The 17,937-nt window shown below is 41.7% G+C and overlaps 1 protein-coding gene across 1 annotated transcript in view; it reads right to left on the bottom strand.

Moving 5' to 3' along the window:
- The window catches only part of AGBL4 (AGBL carboxypeptidase 4), a 2,899,935-nt gene that overhangs the window by 2,701,767 nt on the left and 180,231 nt on the right, over positions 1 to 17,937 (bottom strand). The window lies entirely within an intron of this gene.

Here is a 17,937-nt window from a genome sequence, read left to right as displayed (position 1 = left end):
CAAGCCTTGCAGGACCCTCATTCTCATAAGGGTTTGAAACGTACCTATACTGCATTTATGGCATATCCTGTGGTGCAGTAGTGACATATAACCACGGTTAAGGTCATTGCTGTGTGCACAAATCTGGAGCAGGTTAAAGCAAGTCTGGTGGGGATTGAGGATTTTTTAGCTCAGTGGTGGAATGGCATTGGTATGGTAAGCATTACCACTTTACGTCTTAGACTCTTATAAATTGTTTGTAAAGCAATTCATAGGGTTGGACTACTCCTTTAACTCAGAATTCCTTAAAAGTTTATTTAAAAATGGCTTTAACCTAAACTACAATGCCCTTCTCGGGCCAAATATCAGCTTGTAAAGATTACAAACTATTGAGTACCTGGGTATAAAACAAAAAAAATGCTATTAAGTAAGAATGGAGCATTATGATTTCACCGTAGCTTTTCCCTTTCTTAGGAATTAATCTTAAAGAGTCCATGAACTGAATGTAACTCTGGAAATGATTTACAGTTACTAGATGTAATTTGCACATTCTCAATTTCTCGGCTGCATTCTACAGTTGCTCTGATTTGTCATAATTCCAGAGGTAGTATCTTATCTTATGACCCTCAACCTTGTTTTGTCAAGGTATTTTCTCAATTATGTGGTTTATGACATGGGTTTAAACTATTGAAAGTTCTCTCAAAAAGACTGATAAAACCATAAACATTGTACAACATTTTTTTTTACATTATCCAACATTTATCAGACTATTTTCACAAAATTCCAAATGCTAGATATAAACATTAGTTAAGTGGTAATTAAACAAATACATTTATGTTTCAGGTGACCAATGGCATCATGCATACAAGCATGTGAAAAAGAATGAAACCTGAATGGAACATGAAGTGGAAACATATCCATGATGCCATCACTAATGAAGCAAACTTTAGAAAAACAACTTTTATCCACATCTGTGACATATGCATGACTCCAGTCCTGAAGTTTCATAGTTTTTAAGGATGAAGGTAGACTGCAGTCCATCGAGTTTAAGCTACAACCTAACATGTTGATCCAGAGGAAGGGAGAAACCCCATGGGGCAGACACTAATAGCTCCATTATAGGGGGAAAATCCTTCCCGGCTCTACATATTGCAATCAGACTAGGATTAACGCCCCATTACAGAATCTAGTGCCCTTAAACTGTAATATATTTTTCAAGAAAGGCATCCAGGCCCTTTTGGAATTTCATAACTGCATCAACCATTACAACATCATGTGGCAGAGAGTTCCATAATCTCACTACTCTTACAGTAGAGAATCCTCCATAGTCTCACTGCTCTTACAGTAGAAAATACATAGTCTCACTGCTCTTACAGTAGAAAATCCATAGTCTCACTGCTCTTACAGTAAAGAATCTGCATCTGTAATTATGATTAAACCTTCTTTCCTCTAGAAGTAGAGGAAGCGACCTTGTCGGCGTTGTAGGCCTACGTGTAAAATGATCTTTACAAAGATCTCTTTACTGTCCCCTGAGTGTTCCCTCATTTGTAAAGTGTCCTGTGTTAATGGAGGTAACCCCATTCAATCCAAAATAATGAGATCTGGGGCAACCTGTATCGCCCAACGTCCTCAGATATAGAGGTTATTCTTAGTCAGAGGGGGTTGCTGTAGTTGACATAGAACACCCTACAAAAGAAGAAACACACGTAACGCTCTTCAATAGTCATCTGGACGAGGCACTAGAGGGAATAAAAAATTAACTTTCTAAAACCTCCTATACACATTAGTCTAATGTCAGCCAAACCTTCCAATAGCCATGGATTCGGTTGACAACTCACATGTCAACGGATTCGGTTGACACATGAGCGTCAGATTACTGATCTTCAGGAGAGCTGTTGATCGGGTATCTCCGATTTCGGACTGTCAACTGCTTTATTCCCCAGGATCACTCAGTGGAGCAAGAGCTCCTGTGTATGAGAGAGATGTCCGAAATGGCTGTTGGCCAGCTTATTACGGCCGACAACAATCTAATGTGCATGGCTGGCAAACGTTTCCTAGCGCCTAATTAATCGTGATAGTAGTTTAAAGGGGTAAACACAAATGAAAGAGTCCCTTTAAGTCCTGTAGAACCTCTTTAAACTGAGTTAAGATGAAAAAGGTTTTTGTTGAGACTTAACCCATAAGAAGTAGACTCTAGATCTCAAAGTTAGCTCCAAACAGTGCTGTCGTCTGCTTGACCCTTTGAGCCCAATATTATAAGGGCGTCCGGCTCCTTGGAGGATCCTCTGATCTAGTGGCCTAACTTTACCCTGTATGCAGACCAGTGTAGTCACCCCACCAGCCTACAGAACGGGTGCTAATACAGCCTGCTGATGTGGATGGTGTGGAGCTCTCTAGTCCCCAGAACTGGAGACAACATGGTATGTAGTTTTTAAAAAAAGACATTGTGGTGGGAGAGACTTTATCTCGATTCTGGAGTCTTACTTTAATTTTAGTTTTTGGATGACAAGTCAAGAGAGACTCCTTCTTTCTATGTTTATCATTCAGCTTGTAAATATATAGAAAAGTACAGTTATGTTTCTTCTGTAAAAGCATTCAGAAAAGCACACTCTGTCAGCTTGAAGATTATTCCCATACGCTGTAAATGAGAATAAAATCTGATAAAAAGTCCAGACAGACAAGGGCGCAAATCAAATAAAAAAATCTCTGTGCTCATCTTTTGCAGATATGAATAGCCTGCTATGGATCTACGGTAATACAGACCTACTCTCTGAAATCCAGTACAAAGGAACAACATCTTGTTGACAGTCAAGATTTATCTCCATATTCCCCTGCCGTGCTGTAAAAACATTCTGCTGTTGGGATACAAGAAAGCAATTTCACAACCAAGGACAATTCAGCAAGGCAAACAGCTGAAATAAACCGGAGGGGGTCATTAATCAGGGGACACAAAGTGACAAAAATGAGGCTCTTGTTCAATCTGCATTATTTTTGCATCGCTTTGTGTAGCAAATAGGTCTTTCTCACAGGTGTTTATATCGCAATAAATGGCACATTTTTTTTCCAGAGGTGCATGCATTATGCCGTACGTGTTTGTGAAGAAGGGAAAGGAAACATTCCTAGAGCACTTGATATTTGCAACTCAGCCCATTAAACAGCTTCTCAAATTATCATAAAGGAGCTGGAAAACAGTCTACACTTTGTATCCTCCTACTGTAAAGTCTTTACTGTTAAAGAGGTCGACGACTACTTTTACATTAATGGCCTATCCTTAGGATAGGTCATCAATGTTTGATTGGCCAGGGTCCGACACCCGGCACCCCCGCCGATCAGCTGCTATCGGTGTCGGCCATCGGCCAGATGTACTCACTTGCCAAGCTGCTCTATCTAATTGTAGTGTAGTGTACCAATGTAGTGTATACGCGTTTCGGCTATTAACAGCCTTCATCAGGTATCTACCTAGTATACACCTGATGAAGGCTGTTCAAAGTTGAAACTCATTGTGTTTTTAATACTTTTTATTGATAAAAAAGTGTGTCATTTACTCATTAATAAGGTGTCGTTTTTATAAGCCTACAGTTTACCAGATGCAGCAAAAGCCATGAGCTGTGACATGGCACAGCCCACCTCTGTCATCTTGCTACTAAGTGACAGTTTTCTCTGTATTATCGTGTAAAAGGAGACTGCTGTCAATCAGCAGTGGCTTGGCAGAGGAACTCAGTAGCTCATAAATATGGGGGACATGCGAGCTTCTGTACATCACTGAAAAGACTCCTGAGCTCACAGCACTTGGCTCAAGCCTATCCGGCCATCTGTGATTTTATGAAAAATACACCATTTTGATAGGTAAACTGCTAAAATCAAGGTCTGTGTCACTACTTAAAGACATCTTCTAATAAAAGTCTGTAGTCTCTGACAGTGTGTGCATCATTATCCGCAGTCACATAGAGTGACTTCAGACTTTTATCAATAGCCTAAACAACCCCTTTAAATTGGCCTAAAATAAGGCAACATAAATCTAGTGACAGATTCCCTCTAAGATACCAACAGGACTGTCCTCAATCAGGACATATCAAAAATAACAAAACAAGTTAAGAGCCAAAGCATGAAAAAAAACCTGCTCCGAAAGAAGCTTCAAGAGTAACTTGACTTATTTTATTTAATCATCCTACAGTCATTGCAAAGATATTATTTTTTGTATTATACCTCATTATCTTATTTTGCCTCCTTCTCTCCCAAACACTATGATGCATTGATGTTTCAATGGCTAATGCAGAGATATTCACATTTGTTGCTTTTGGAGTGCAGTATGAGAAATCTCTGCTTTCAGACCAACTGAGCGTTTCTTCATGGTCTGCTCTGGGGGCGTCTGCTTCCACTGCTTCCTCCTCGACACTGCCAATCACAGTTCAGTAGCTGATCTAGCATTCCAGCAGTCAGATGCTGCCGAGATGTGACTGAAAGCATCTGGGAGATAGAGGTGAAAGCATGCGCCCTCAGAGATGACTCTGAAGAAACACCAAGTTGAACTATAAGCAGAGATTTGCAAATATCTTTCCAATAGAGCAACACAGTGAACACCGAAAAAAAGCAGTAGAATCAGGGAAGCTCAGGGATTTTTACAAGGTATTCAACTCTATTTTTTAGCAATTGACAGGTCCTCCTTAAATATAGTGTATAGAGCTTTCTGAGCAGCAGTTGAAAGCATCTTCAAAAGGAGCATAAACTGGGAGACAAGGTTTGTGCAATGCTAAGCAAATCCTGAAAGCATGATCTGTTGGTGGTTCTTGAGGACTGCAGTTGAGGAACACTGCCCTATAGCAAAGCTCTGATCTGACATGAAATACACAATTTTTTTAGCCTTTTATTTTGTAAATAGGTTGATCACCCCTACAATAAAAGCAAATCTGTTCTAATTAATTAAAGAGATAGAGCTATATTATTCTAAGATTTAAAAGTGCTTGTATGAGAGTAGAACACAGGTTTTGATTTTTTTTTCTCAAAAACAGCACCCCCTTTTATCTTCAGGCTGTGTCTGGTATTGCAACTTAACCTTATTTTTCTTTTGGAAAAAGAGAAACTTTTTTAATTTGTAATCTTAGACTTACTATACCATACATTTTCCAATTCATCTATAATGTCCCAGAGACTGATTTGGGGAATGCACTATACAAATCCACAAAATGAAAATATGTCTCCACTACCCATATTCTGTAATTAATCACTTTTCTCCTAAGCTAATTATTGCAAACTAATTCTGGGCTCTCGGCCATTTAGAAAGTCAACCTACTTAAACTATCAAAATAGCAATTTCGTGTACTTACTGTTGAAAGTCAGGTAATAACCACATTTATGAGTGGAATTCTTTTGTAGGCGGAATGAAATAAAAAAAAAATTTGAAAAAAAAAAACCACGCTGATATGTCATTTACAATATGAAAATTAGGCCGTATCGTTTAAGACATCTGAAAACAGAAATGATTCTTGCTGCCTTTTATGTCAAAAGAAAAAGACATCTCCCGGCAGATGTACGTGGAATTATCTCGGTGCATTTAGAAAATATTCACAGAGCGGATAAAATAAAAGGCATGGGAATCTTTTCAGAAGAATCCTATCTATGGCTGCGTTTTCCAATCAGTAGATCTCACACCCGCCTGTAAGCTTCCCATAGAGGCAGAATAATATATGGTGTGTGTTTAGAGAATTGCAGTTGGAAGATTTCGGATCACGTTTAAAATAAAACAATAGGAAAATTATAATTACATTTCCGCTCAACTATAATTCTGAATGTAAACCGAGAGCAAAAGGTGGTAATTAGTCACTTGTTAATTCCATATTCTCTGCAGCGTTGTGTTATTACCGATGAATTGTGTATACCCACGGCAGCGAAACATTTTATTCAAGGCTAACATTCATTATATCTTTATTATCCACTATTGTTCTTCGTCGTTATTTGGTAGCCTGTATAATGTGCTCGATCTAATGGGTCAAACACTTTGGTTTTGATATTTTAAATTTCTATTATATTTATAATGCAGATTATAAAGGCCTAAATGATTAATGTTGTTCCAAAAAAAAAGTTGCATAGATCAATAGTACAAGAAAATCTAGGAAAGTTTGTAATATATCTTAGCAGATATTTCTTCTATTGTGAGACACTTCTTCTCCTCTCTCCTGCATCCATCAATCACTTAGAAATATGGCTAAAATCCATTTTACTGCTTTCTAGTAAGTTTTTACCTTACCCCATAGCAGCAATCACATCTATACTGCTCAGTACTACTTTTCAATGTCCTATATGCTGCTGCTGCTTCGGAACATGTACTACATAAAGACAAGAGAGCAGAAATCTATATAATCTGTGTATGTGGTGTATGGGAGATATCACCTACTAGCTCAGAGACAACTGCAGAAACAAAACTTGTGAACAATGTAGAATGAGTTTGTATGTTCTCCCTGTGTTTGAGCGGGTTTCCTTTGGGTTCTCCGGTTTCCCCCCACCCTCCAAAGACATCCTGATAGGGAATGTAGATTGTGAGCCCCAACGGAATAATGTGCCCCACGCAGTCCTCTAAACAGTATAATCACCCCACATAGCTATCCGTACAGTATAAAGGGGCCTCACATAGTCCTCCATACAGTATAATGGCTCCCACATAGTCCTCCATATAGTATAATGGCTCCCACATAGTCCTCTATATAGCATAATGGCCCCACATAGTCCTCCATACAGTATAATGGGCCCCACAAAGTCCTCCATACAGAATAATGGGCCCCACATAGTCCTCCATATTGAATAATGGGCTCCACATAGCCCTCCATACAGTATAATGGTCCCACATAGTCCTCCATATAGTATAATGGCCCCACATAGTCCTCCATACAGTATAATGGGCCCTACAAAGTCCTCCATACAGAATAATGGGCCCCACATAGTCCTCCATACTGAATAATGGGCCCCACAAAGTCCTCCATACAGTATAATGGGCCCCACATAGTCCTCCATACTGAATAATGGGCCCCACAAAGTCCTCCATACAGAATAATAGGCCCCACATAGTCCTCCATTCAGAATAATAGGCTCCACATAGTCCTCCATTCAGAATAATGGGCCCCACATAGTCCTCAATACAGAATAATAGGCCCCACATAGTCCTCCATTCAGAATAATGGGCCCCACAAAGTCCTCCATACAGAATAATAGGCCCCACATAGTCCTCCATACAGAATAATAGGCCCCACATAGTCCTCCATTCAGAATAATGGGCCCCACATAGTCCTCAATACAGAATAATGGGCCCCACAAAGTCCTCCATACAGTATAATGGGCCCCACATAGTCCTCCATACTGAATAATGGGCCCCACAAAGTCCTCCATACAGAATAATAGGCCCCACATAGTCCTCCATTCAGAATAATGGGCCCCACATAGTCCTCCATACAGAATAATGGGCTCCACATAGTCTTCCATTCAGAATAATGGGCCCCACATAGTCCTCCATACAGAATAATGGGCCCCACATAGTCCTCCTTACAGAATAATGGGCCCCACATAGTCCTCCATACAGAATAATGGGCCCCACATAGTCCTCCATACATAATAATGGGCCACACGTGGTTCTCCATACAGAATAATGGGCCTCATATAGGGGTGGTGGTTCTGGTGTTGCAGGTCAAATAAAACCACCCTGAGGCCAGATTTAGCCCATGGGCCAGATTTTGACATGTATGCCCTACAGCGTTCACAAGCTGTAGAAGGAAAAATTTGCTGTTAGTCAGACCAGTGGCGATCAACAAGTCACTGTGGCAGCTGATGAGACAACTCATTTAAAAAAATATTTCAACTCAACTATGCTGAACCCTCTTTCTTTGTATAAAAATACGGCTAAATGCTTTTCCTGTGGTGGCCCCCATTCAAGACTATGGTTCAATATAGCTCATACCCAGCTTGGAGTTCTAATTACCACATATACTCATATATGGTGGAGTTTTACTGCTTATAGCATGGCTTAAACTAAAAGGTAAACCTGCTCTGGACTTAAAGGAGTTATCTCAACCTATCAGGGAAATGTAAAATTGCAGATGTGTCCTCCAGCCGCCATGACAGCCACTTGGCACCCCCATATTCGGTTTTCCCAGAACGGATGCCCAAGTAGAATCGTGTTGTATAAATGAAGCTGTCAGTGATTGATAGTTGCATTTAAAGGGTTAACAACAGCGATCGAAGCTCGCTCCAGCCACTATTAGAGGCAGATGCTGGCTGTGTAACACAGCTCCTGTGTCTGCTCCATACACACGCACACCTGCTCTGTGACATAATAATACAAAAGGAACAAAGGGAAAAACACTCAACCATATGGCAGAAGAAAACCAATCTATGAAAAAGTGACAAAAGAAGTAAAAAGAAAGATGGCGGGGACTAGAAGAGAAGACAAAAACTTGGTGATTAAGCGCCATACTAATGGACCTTTCGGTTAAACTTTTTTGTTGGGTCAGTGAACTTGAAAGTGTAGTGGGTGTAAAATAAACTTCAATTTCTATAAAAAAAAAATGTGTCATGGCATGTAAAACCAATCCCACCAAAATCAAGAGGGAACAACAACAAAAATGTGGGAAAAAAAAGCACAATAACCTCCATAAAATATACTCTCTACGTGTCATGAAATCTCATTCCCTTCAATGTGTTTTCTCAACAGCCAAGTGCAGTGAGCTGGCGTGACTATACTACATCTATGGTTTTCCAGCTTTTACATCACATACTCATACAGATCTCATACAGGTTTGCATTATACGAATATCGGAAATGGAAATATTCAAACCCGTAGAAATCACCGCTGTGGGTCCACAACATCGGATTATTTGTTTAATCTTCTGCCTACTGTGGTGCCAGCACCACGCTGAGCAATACATCCTCTGGCAAAGAGGAGTCAAAGAGAAATGTTTACCATCGAAGACAACCTCTATTAAAGCCGCTCTCTTCTTGTCTTTAGACTTATGGAAAAATACACTTTATATCACTGCAAACCTAACTTTTCCATGACCAATTCTTAGCATAGAAAAGCTAGTCTCTGAAACAAAAATTTCCTCCACTACCCAAGCACTGTTGATCAACCCGCATCTTCAAGATTTCCCCAAATTTGCACTACTGTCAATGGGAAAAGGGTATAAGCCCAACAACTAGGGAAAGGGAGAGTGGAGACCCCCTAGGCCGATCTAACAACACTCTGACTCTCTTATCAACCCTAAATAGGTTCCGCACCTATCGCCGAGCAGGATACCTAATCCCTGACTGACCTTAGAGCTAGGCCCTAGGTAGGGAGGGGAAGGGATGAGCACTAGTCAGCCCCACTGTAACTAAAGACAAACAAGGAAAACAGACAAGGGGATACACTTAGCTTTGAGAAGACACCAGAGAGATCACAACAACAATCCACCAAGGAACTCCAAGAAGAAACTAGCCAACTGCTAGAACTCCAAGCCTGAACAGAGGAAAATACTTCTATCAATGCCAACTATCTGGAGACACTGAGGGTTTTTAAATATCAGCAAGGGTGTGTTAATTAGCAGCAGAAGGTGGAGATCACTGCTGGGTCCTAGTGAGAGAAGAATTATGCAAAGATCAAGAAGATGTCTGCAAAGCCAAGCGCAGCGATCTTCTACAGCCGGATCCAAAATGACTGTCTGTCAAATCTGATATACAACATACCTGGTATCACATACAGTATGTCCAAATGGAGATCTGCCCCTGTGACCATCCCGTTTTTTGTTAAGGGGTAGTCCAAATATTTTACAGCCACTGATGAGGGAAGACATCCTAACGCGAGAGGAGATGGTCTCACTTGCATGAGATGACTTTCATATGACGTTCTACAGAGAGAACTATTGGATGCTTCAAATACATTTCTATGTCTTGAGGAAAAGCATGGGGCGTCAATGCTTTGTGTGGTTTATGTAGAACACACTGGACAGGCCATTTTATCTAAAAGCATGGGGAATGGCCATTAGACTGCCAAACAAAATACAACTCCAAGGAGTAGTCCATGTTTTTTCCAAAAACAGTCAAAGGGCAAGAAACATAATACAAAAAATCTAAATGTAGATTCCTGAAAAAATTCTATCAGCAAAACTGTCTTTGATGTGAATGACAATTACGGCAAAGTTTTTATTATTTGAGAAATGAGAGCTGAGCTTTGATTGGTTGCTTTGCCCAACGAGGTCACTTTTTCTGTGAGACAATTTTCAACTTCCTCAATGTGTTTTGCTCCATCAGATGCTATATCCTGGAGGTATTCTAGTATATATGGTTCATGGAAAGAATAATTTCTGTAATATCATGCCATATAAAGACTCCGCCTTGGGCTTGATACTTACGGTTATATTTACATGAACCATTGCACCCTGACTGTATCTGTATGTCTCTATACCTATAGGGACACCAGTCCATACACCAGTTTTATGCCCTATTAACATGTCCGAGTTTCACATATCTGAACTTTCGGAAATAAAACACGTACCCATCTTAGTCTATGGGCCTATTCACATGTTCACTTTATTGGGGACTAGGGATTAGCAGATTGATTGGTGGGATTCTGGTCCAGCATCAAGGTCAGTGATACCTACCTGCCAGCTATAGGAGAGGCGCACAAATCTCTTACCCTCCGGCATCCCCGGCAAAATATTTGGTTTGTCAGGGCTGGTGCAACGTTATCTGTGCGACATGACGTACAGATGACTTCACGCCAACCATAGCTAATCAAAAGCCGCCCTAGGGATGCCAGAATATAAGAGATCTATGTGCCTCCTGTCTAGCTGGCAGGCACGGAGTCCCGCAGATGAATCCGCTCATCTCTATTGGGGACAGATGGACGGAGGTAAGTCCAAATTTCCTACTGAACTGAATTGGTCTGCAAAAAATAAAAACACAGGAAGACACATGGATGTCATCCAAGTTACATCCTAGTGCTGTCCGTTTTTCACTGACTGATCCTAGAAGTCTTCAAACAGAGGCTGGACAGACATCTGTCTGAGATGGTTTAGTGACTCCTGCATTGAGCAGGGGTTGGACACGATGACCCTGGAGGTCCCCTCCAACTCTAACATTCTATGATTCTATGCACACAGTCATAGGAGACCTCAGAGTGCTAGAAGATGCTTGAGAAACTCAATCAGTTTTTTTCTCATACAATAAAAACGATGCTAAAAACAGACAAACGCCAAAAACAGATGAAAATCGGATTCAGCGCAATGCTGAAAATAGTTCAATTTATATGCATACGGGAAAAACTGACAAGTGAATTCAGCATTAAAAAATATCCTGGAAAAGTAAACTTTCCAAGAGATCAGTGACCAGTATTGATGAGTGAGTACATTCTGTTAGCCCTTTAGGCGAGCATGCTCGGGTGCTCGCCGAGTATCTTCAGCGTGCTCGAGTGTTATGTTTTAGTCATGCCGTGCACATGATTTGCGACTGTTTGACAGCTTTAATATATATGAGGAATGCCTAAGAAAGTGAAACAGGCATTCCTCACATGTATTAAAGCTGTCAAACAGTCGCAAATCATGTGCATGGCGTGATTCAAACATATCACTGAGTACGCTGAAGATACTCGGAAAGCACCCGAGTATACTCGTAAATCTCAAGTAACGAGCATGCTCACTCATCACTAGTGACCAGTAGTGTTGAGCATTCCGATACTGAAATATCGGGTATCGGCCGATATTCGCGGTATCGGAATTCCGATACTTAATTCCGATACTTTTACAATATCGAATACCGGAATCGGAAGTTCCCATAATGCCTGCGCTCTGCAGTGTCTCTGAAGGATGACAAGCTGGATGGCAGAGCTCAGCTGAGATCCAGCCTGTCATCAGAATGCCATCCCAGCGTGGGAGTATTCTCCTGATTGTTTAAAAGCCGGCGGGCGGTAAAAAGCCGCCGGCTTTTAAACAATCACACGGCCCCATACTGCTTCCCCGCAGCCTCCCACCCCGATCCTCCGCTCCCTCCGCCACCTCCAATCCCAATCGTAAGTTAGGACCGGGCGGGGAGCACAGCACCAAGGAGCGGGGAGCGAAGGACCGGGGCGGGGAAGCCGGCAGTGAAAAGACTTCACCGCCGGCTTTCCCGTTCTATGCTGTGCTTTCCCGCCGGTTATTTCAAATCAACAGCTGAGGTATCAGGTGATGCCGATCAGCTGTTCATTTGAAGTCGCCGCGGTGCCCTCAGAGGGTTCATGTGAGTTCATGCTTGACTGCATGAACTCACATGAACTTTCCCACGGTCGCACAGGTCAGCCTCACCTCCCAGACCCGTCATGATTGGTGTGTTTGGGTGTCTGTGCGATGTGTGCGGGTGTGTGCGGTGTCTGCGAGTGTGTGCGGTGTCTGTGCGATGTGTGCGGGTGTGCGCGGTGTCTGTGCGATGTGTGCGGGTGTGCGCGGTGTCTGTGCGATGTCTGCGGGTGTGTGTGCGCGGTGTGTGTGCGGGTGTGTGCGTGCAGGCAGACATAGGCCGATGTGACACTACTACTCCCATCGGCCTATGTCTGTCCCCCGTCCACTCGTGCCAGCAGGATCAGCTCGATGGGAGCAGTAGTTCCCATCAGCCTGATCCTGCTATTTAAATTGCCCTACTGTGTCCCCAATAAATTTTAAATACATGTCATTGGTGGCCAGTGGTTGCCTACAATAAATTAGTTCATACATTACCTGTCCCCGCCGATCGCCACCTAAAATAAAGTAAAAAATAAAAAACTACACCTATACTCACCTAGACACCTAATTCCCCGAAGCCATCGATCTCCTGTAATAAAATATAAAATAATAAACCACAACCTTATCCTTACCCCTCCGTAGTAGTCCACGAGTGTCCCACGAAGATCTCCAGTTCAGAGCAGCCACATAGAATGTGACCGCTCTGAACCGCTGCCGCCGCTAGAATGATGGGGCCGTAAAGCAGCCCCGTCATTGCATAAGCGGGTTCGCCGGAGTTCAGGCAGCGCTGCTCCGGTCAACTCCTTTACGGCCCTGCTGTATCGTCAGAAATTCCCACGGTACAGCAGTGCCGTAAAGGAGGTCTCCGGAGCTGCGCTGACTGAATGCACTCCGGTGACCTCAGTCAGTGGCTCCCGCTGCCGGGAGCGGACGTGTTCCCGGCAGCGTGAGCTTACACCAGCCATGACAGCTGTCACATCTCCTGATGTGACAGCTGTGCATGGGAGATCAGCGCAGGAACGTGGACAGGTAACTATTTTTTTTTAGTAAACTAAGAATTAAATAAAATGGTGTGTTTTATTTTAAATAAATTATTTTTTTCTGGGTGTAGTGTGTTTTTTCTTTTTAACACTTTGTAGGTTAGTAATGGGGGTGTCTTATAGACGCCCATCATTACTAACCTGGGCTTCATGGCAGCTGGCGCTGACATGAACCCCAGCCCTATTACCCCCTGCCACCGCACCAGGGCAGCGTGGAAGAGCGAGGCTAAGTGCCAGAATTGGCGCATCCTATGGATGCGCCATTTCTGGGGCGGCTGACGGCTGGTGTTTCTAGCCTGGGAGGGGGCCAATATTCATGGCACCCTTCCTGGGCTATTAATATCAGCCCCCAGCTGTCTGCCTAGCCTTTGCTAGCTATTAAAATAGGGGGGACCCCACGTCATTTTTTTTGGGGGGTCCCCCATTTTAATAGCTAGTAAAGGCTAGGTATTCAGCTGGGGGCTGATATTAGTAGCCTGGGAAGCTCCGTGGGTATTACCCCCTTCCCAGGCTTCAAACATCTGCCCCAGCCGTCTGCTTAACCTCCGCTAGAGCCTAAAATTATGGGGGATCCCACGCCAATTTTTTTTTAAAATAAATCCTTTATTTTAACACTAAATGACAAGTGCAGTAATCAACACTGTCATTGTACTTCATATATATGTGACTGACATGTTTCTATGTATCTAATCTATGTATGATTCTCTATTCCTTCTATTCTAAATTGTCGGGTACAGATGCTGAATTGCCGGCCAGCTTTTTTAAAGAGACGGTGCATGAAAACACTATTATTTTTTAAAATAAATCCTTTACACTAAATGACAAGTACAGTAACCAACACTGTCACTGTGCTTCATATATATGTGACTGACATGTTTCTATCTATCTAATCTATGTGTGAAGCTCTATTCTGTCTGTTATAAATTGTCGGGTACCGCTGCTGAATTGCCGGCCGGCTTTTTTAAAGAGACGGTGCATGAAAACACTATTATTTTTTTAAATAAATCCTTTACACTAAATGACAAGTACAGTAACCAACACTGTCACTGTGCTTCATATATATGTGACTGACATGTTTCTATCTATCTAATCTATGTGTGAAGCTCTATTCTGTCTGTTATAAATTGTCGGGTACCGCTGCTGAATTGCCGGCCGGCTTTTTTAAAGAGACAGTGCATGAAAACACTATTTAATTTTTTTAAATAAATCCTTTACACTAAATGACAAGTACAGTAATCAACACTGTCACTGTACTTCATATATATGTGACTGACATGTTTCTATCTATCTAATCTATGTGTGAAACTCTATTCTTTCTGTTGTAAATTGTCGGGTACCGGTGTATGCACTGATGAATTGCCGGCTTTTCATGTAATACATTCTACATTATTCTTAGTTGTTTTCCTTCATGTAGAATTAACCTACAAGGAAAGAAAGGGTTTATTTTCATTCCGATATTTGTGTCCCATTGACTTGCATTGGTTTCCGGTATCGGAATCGGCGATATCCGATACTTTTTGAGTATCGGTCCGATCCAATCCAATACGATATTTCCTGATATCGGAAGGTATCGCTCAACACTAGTGACCAGCTATGACCTGGCATAAATTTCTTCTGCAATTCATGACAATTTCATCTGTGAATTACAGAAAATTTGGGGTTATATGGTTGGTGCAACCCACCCCTTAAAAGTTCAGTCCATTAATTTGTAACGATAAATAGAGTTGAATATTTTTTTTCAATTTGCTAAGTTCAAAAGTTTTTATAAATCCCCCCCATATATTTTGCCCCCCTATATTGATTATGCAGAAAAAAAAGAAAGAATGTACATGCAATATATGTTCCCATACTGACATCACCTGTGTTTGCATCATTAACGCCAATGAAGATGGAAATTCAGAGGTTGACATCTTCGAATAGCAGAGAAGTTTATTCACACAGATGTAAGCACGTTAATAATACTTTTACAAATGCCTGTTTAAATCAATTCGAGCACACAAAAAAATCAGCAATTTACAGCCTATCTATCTAATTACCAGATAATCTGTTTAAATAAGAACACAAGAGCCAGACACCTCACTCCGAAACGCTGTAACAGAACCAATCCATCTGTTTGACAAGTAGACAGAGACTCGGAATGGTAATGTAGGAAGTGTATTAAAGAAGAGTGAAATACACCCAGTCACTAATCCTTCTAAGAAAAAAGAATCTGTCTCATCATTTACTAGTGACTAATATATTGTATGCTGCACGAGGAGAGAGCAGATATGTCAATAAAGTCATTACAGACCGGCAGTGCCACCCGAGAAGAAGCATGAAGCAAAGGAGGACAAACATGCAAAACTAATACATTACTATAGAAGTGCATACACTATATGGATAAACGTATGGTGCCCCCTCCACATTACTCCTACAGGAGCTTTTATGACCTTCCATTCTACATCTGTAGATATTAATATGGAGTTGGTCTTTTCCGCTATTCTGGGAAGGGTTTCTAGAAGATTTTGGAGATGTCTGTGGGAATTTTGGCCCCTTCATCCAGAAGAGCATTTGTGAGGTCAGAACCTGATGTTGGGGAGAGGCCGGGATCACAATCTCCATTCTAGTTCATCCCAAAGGTGTTGAAAGGGATTGAGGACCGGGCTATGTGCGGCCGGTCATGTTCTCTACACCAAACTCCCTCAACCTTGTCTTAATGGACCTTGCACACTGGGCACAGTCATGGGGAACAGAAAAGGTCATTCCTAGCTACAATTTGCCAAAATGTCCATCAGACGCCAGATAGAAAAGCGTGATCCGTCACTCTACAGAAGACATTTCCACTTTTCCAAGAATTTAGTGGATACAGCTTTACTTTACTACTAGACATTACATGAACAGACTTGTTACCCCGGTGGTTCCTATTCCAGGACAGAGCTGGTATCAGTGAGCTCTGCACCACCGGCCAATCTGTCACATGGTAGTAAAGGCAGACAGCAGGTGAGGGGCCAGATGATATACATCGGGGGCGAGGGGCCGGATGTTATACACGGGGGAAGGGGGCAATGAGGTTGGATGTTTTACAAAGGGAGGGGGGGGGGCGAGGGACTGGATGTTATAGCCAAGGGACAATGGGCCAAATGTTATACACCAGGAGCAATGGGGCCAGATGTTATACTGTCATGGGCAAAAGCGTTGACACCCTTGAAATTGTTCCAAAAAATGAAGTATTTCTCCCAGAAAATTATTGCAATTACATGTTTTGTTGTACACATGTTTATTTCCTTTGTGTGTATTGGAACAACACAAAAAAAACAGGAAAAAAGACAAATTGGACATAATTTCACATAAAACCCCAAAAATAGGCCAGACAAAATTGTTGGCACCCTCAACGTAACATGCACGCCCTTTGGAATAAATAACAGCAAAAAATTGCTTCCTATAACCATCAACAAGCTCCTTACACCTCTCAACTGGAATTTTGGACTCTTCTTTTGCAAACTGCACCACAACTCTCATATGTGAAGGCGCCTTCTCCCAAAAGCAATTTTAAGATCTCTCCACAGGTGTTCAAAGGGATATAGAACAGGACTTATTGCTGGCCAGTTCAGAACTCTCCAGCACTTTGTTTCCATCCATTTCTGGGGGCTTCTTGAAGAATGTTTGGAGTTATTCTGACACTGCGCACTACAAATCCTTTGATAATCTTCAGATTTCATGATGTCTTGCACACACTCAAGGTACCCAGTGCCAGAGGCAGCGAAACAACCCCAAAACTTCAGTGTACTTTCACCATATCTGACTGTAGGTACTGTGTTCTATTCTCATTCCATTTTTGGTAAACAGTAGAATGATGTACTTTACCAAAAAGTTCTATCTTGGTCTCTGTTCACCAGATGCTTTCCCAGAAGGATTTTGGCTTACTCATGTACATTTTGGCAAACTGCAGGCTAGCTGTTTTATGTCTCTGTGTCAGCAGAGGACCATAAAGTGTGAAAACCATAGATATTCTACCAGGAACCCTGGTAGACCTTGTTTGGTCAGGGTGTGGTATAAAATACACACAAACCAAGACACACCACACCTTGACCAAACAAGGTCTACCAGGGTTCCTATGTGAATATCTATGGTTTTCACACTTTATTGTCCTCCCTGAAAGGTTGGAAGTCACCTGTGAGCCCATTTGAACATTCCCACAGAACTCACAGTGGAGTCTCTTCTATCTTCTACAGGAGAGCCTCCGGTATTCTCTTGCTACAAACCCACATGGAGGCAACTTGTCGGGCCAGGACAAGTTCAGCAACCACGGCTTTCGGACGAGTGGCAGACCATTGGTGGAGACCCTGTAAATTCTATCAAATCTACATTAGAGTTATGCCTGGATCTGCACAACCTACATAGGTGAGCCTCTATAGTCACTTTTTAAAATTCCATATGTGATGTTATTTACTGTGCTCAAGTAGCGCTCCTTTCATTTCCCAGTTTCCATCTCTTCTACTGCCCAGATTCTCCTTACATCTCCTGTATATAGAAGTTTTATCTATCACTGTAATCCTGTCTGTGATGATAATGAGACTGATGAAAAGTCTTCTGTACAGAACAGGAAGTATGAGTCTAGTATTAAGTCCACTGGCTAATGTATAATATTTCAGGATTTTTTTTAATCAATAGAAAAATGGTAATAAAGAAAGCATTAACAAAAATTTAAAAAAATACATTTAACCTAA

The sequence above is a fragment of the Phyllobates terribilis genome, unplaced genomic scaffold, assembly GCF_046119375.1.
Source record: "Phyllobates terribilis strain yellow unplaced genomic scaffold, ASM4611937v1 Scaffold_8__6_contigs__length_399053987, whole genome shotgun sequence".
NCBI classification, from domain to species: Eukaryota; Metazoa; Chordata; class Amphibia; order Anura; family Dendrobatidae; genus Phyllobates; species Phyllobates terribilis.
Note: the sequence above shows the minus strand (reverse complement) of the source record. Positions and strands in the feature narration are given on the sequence as shown.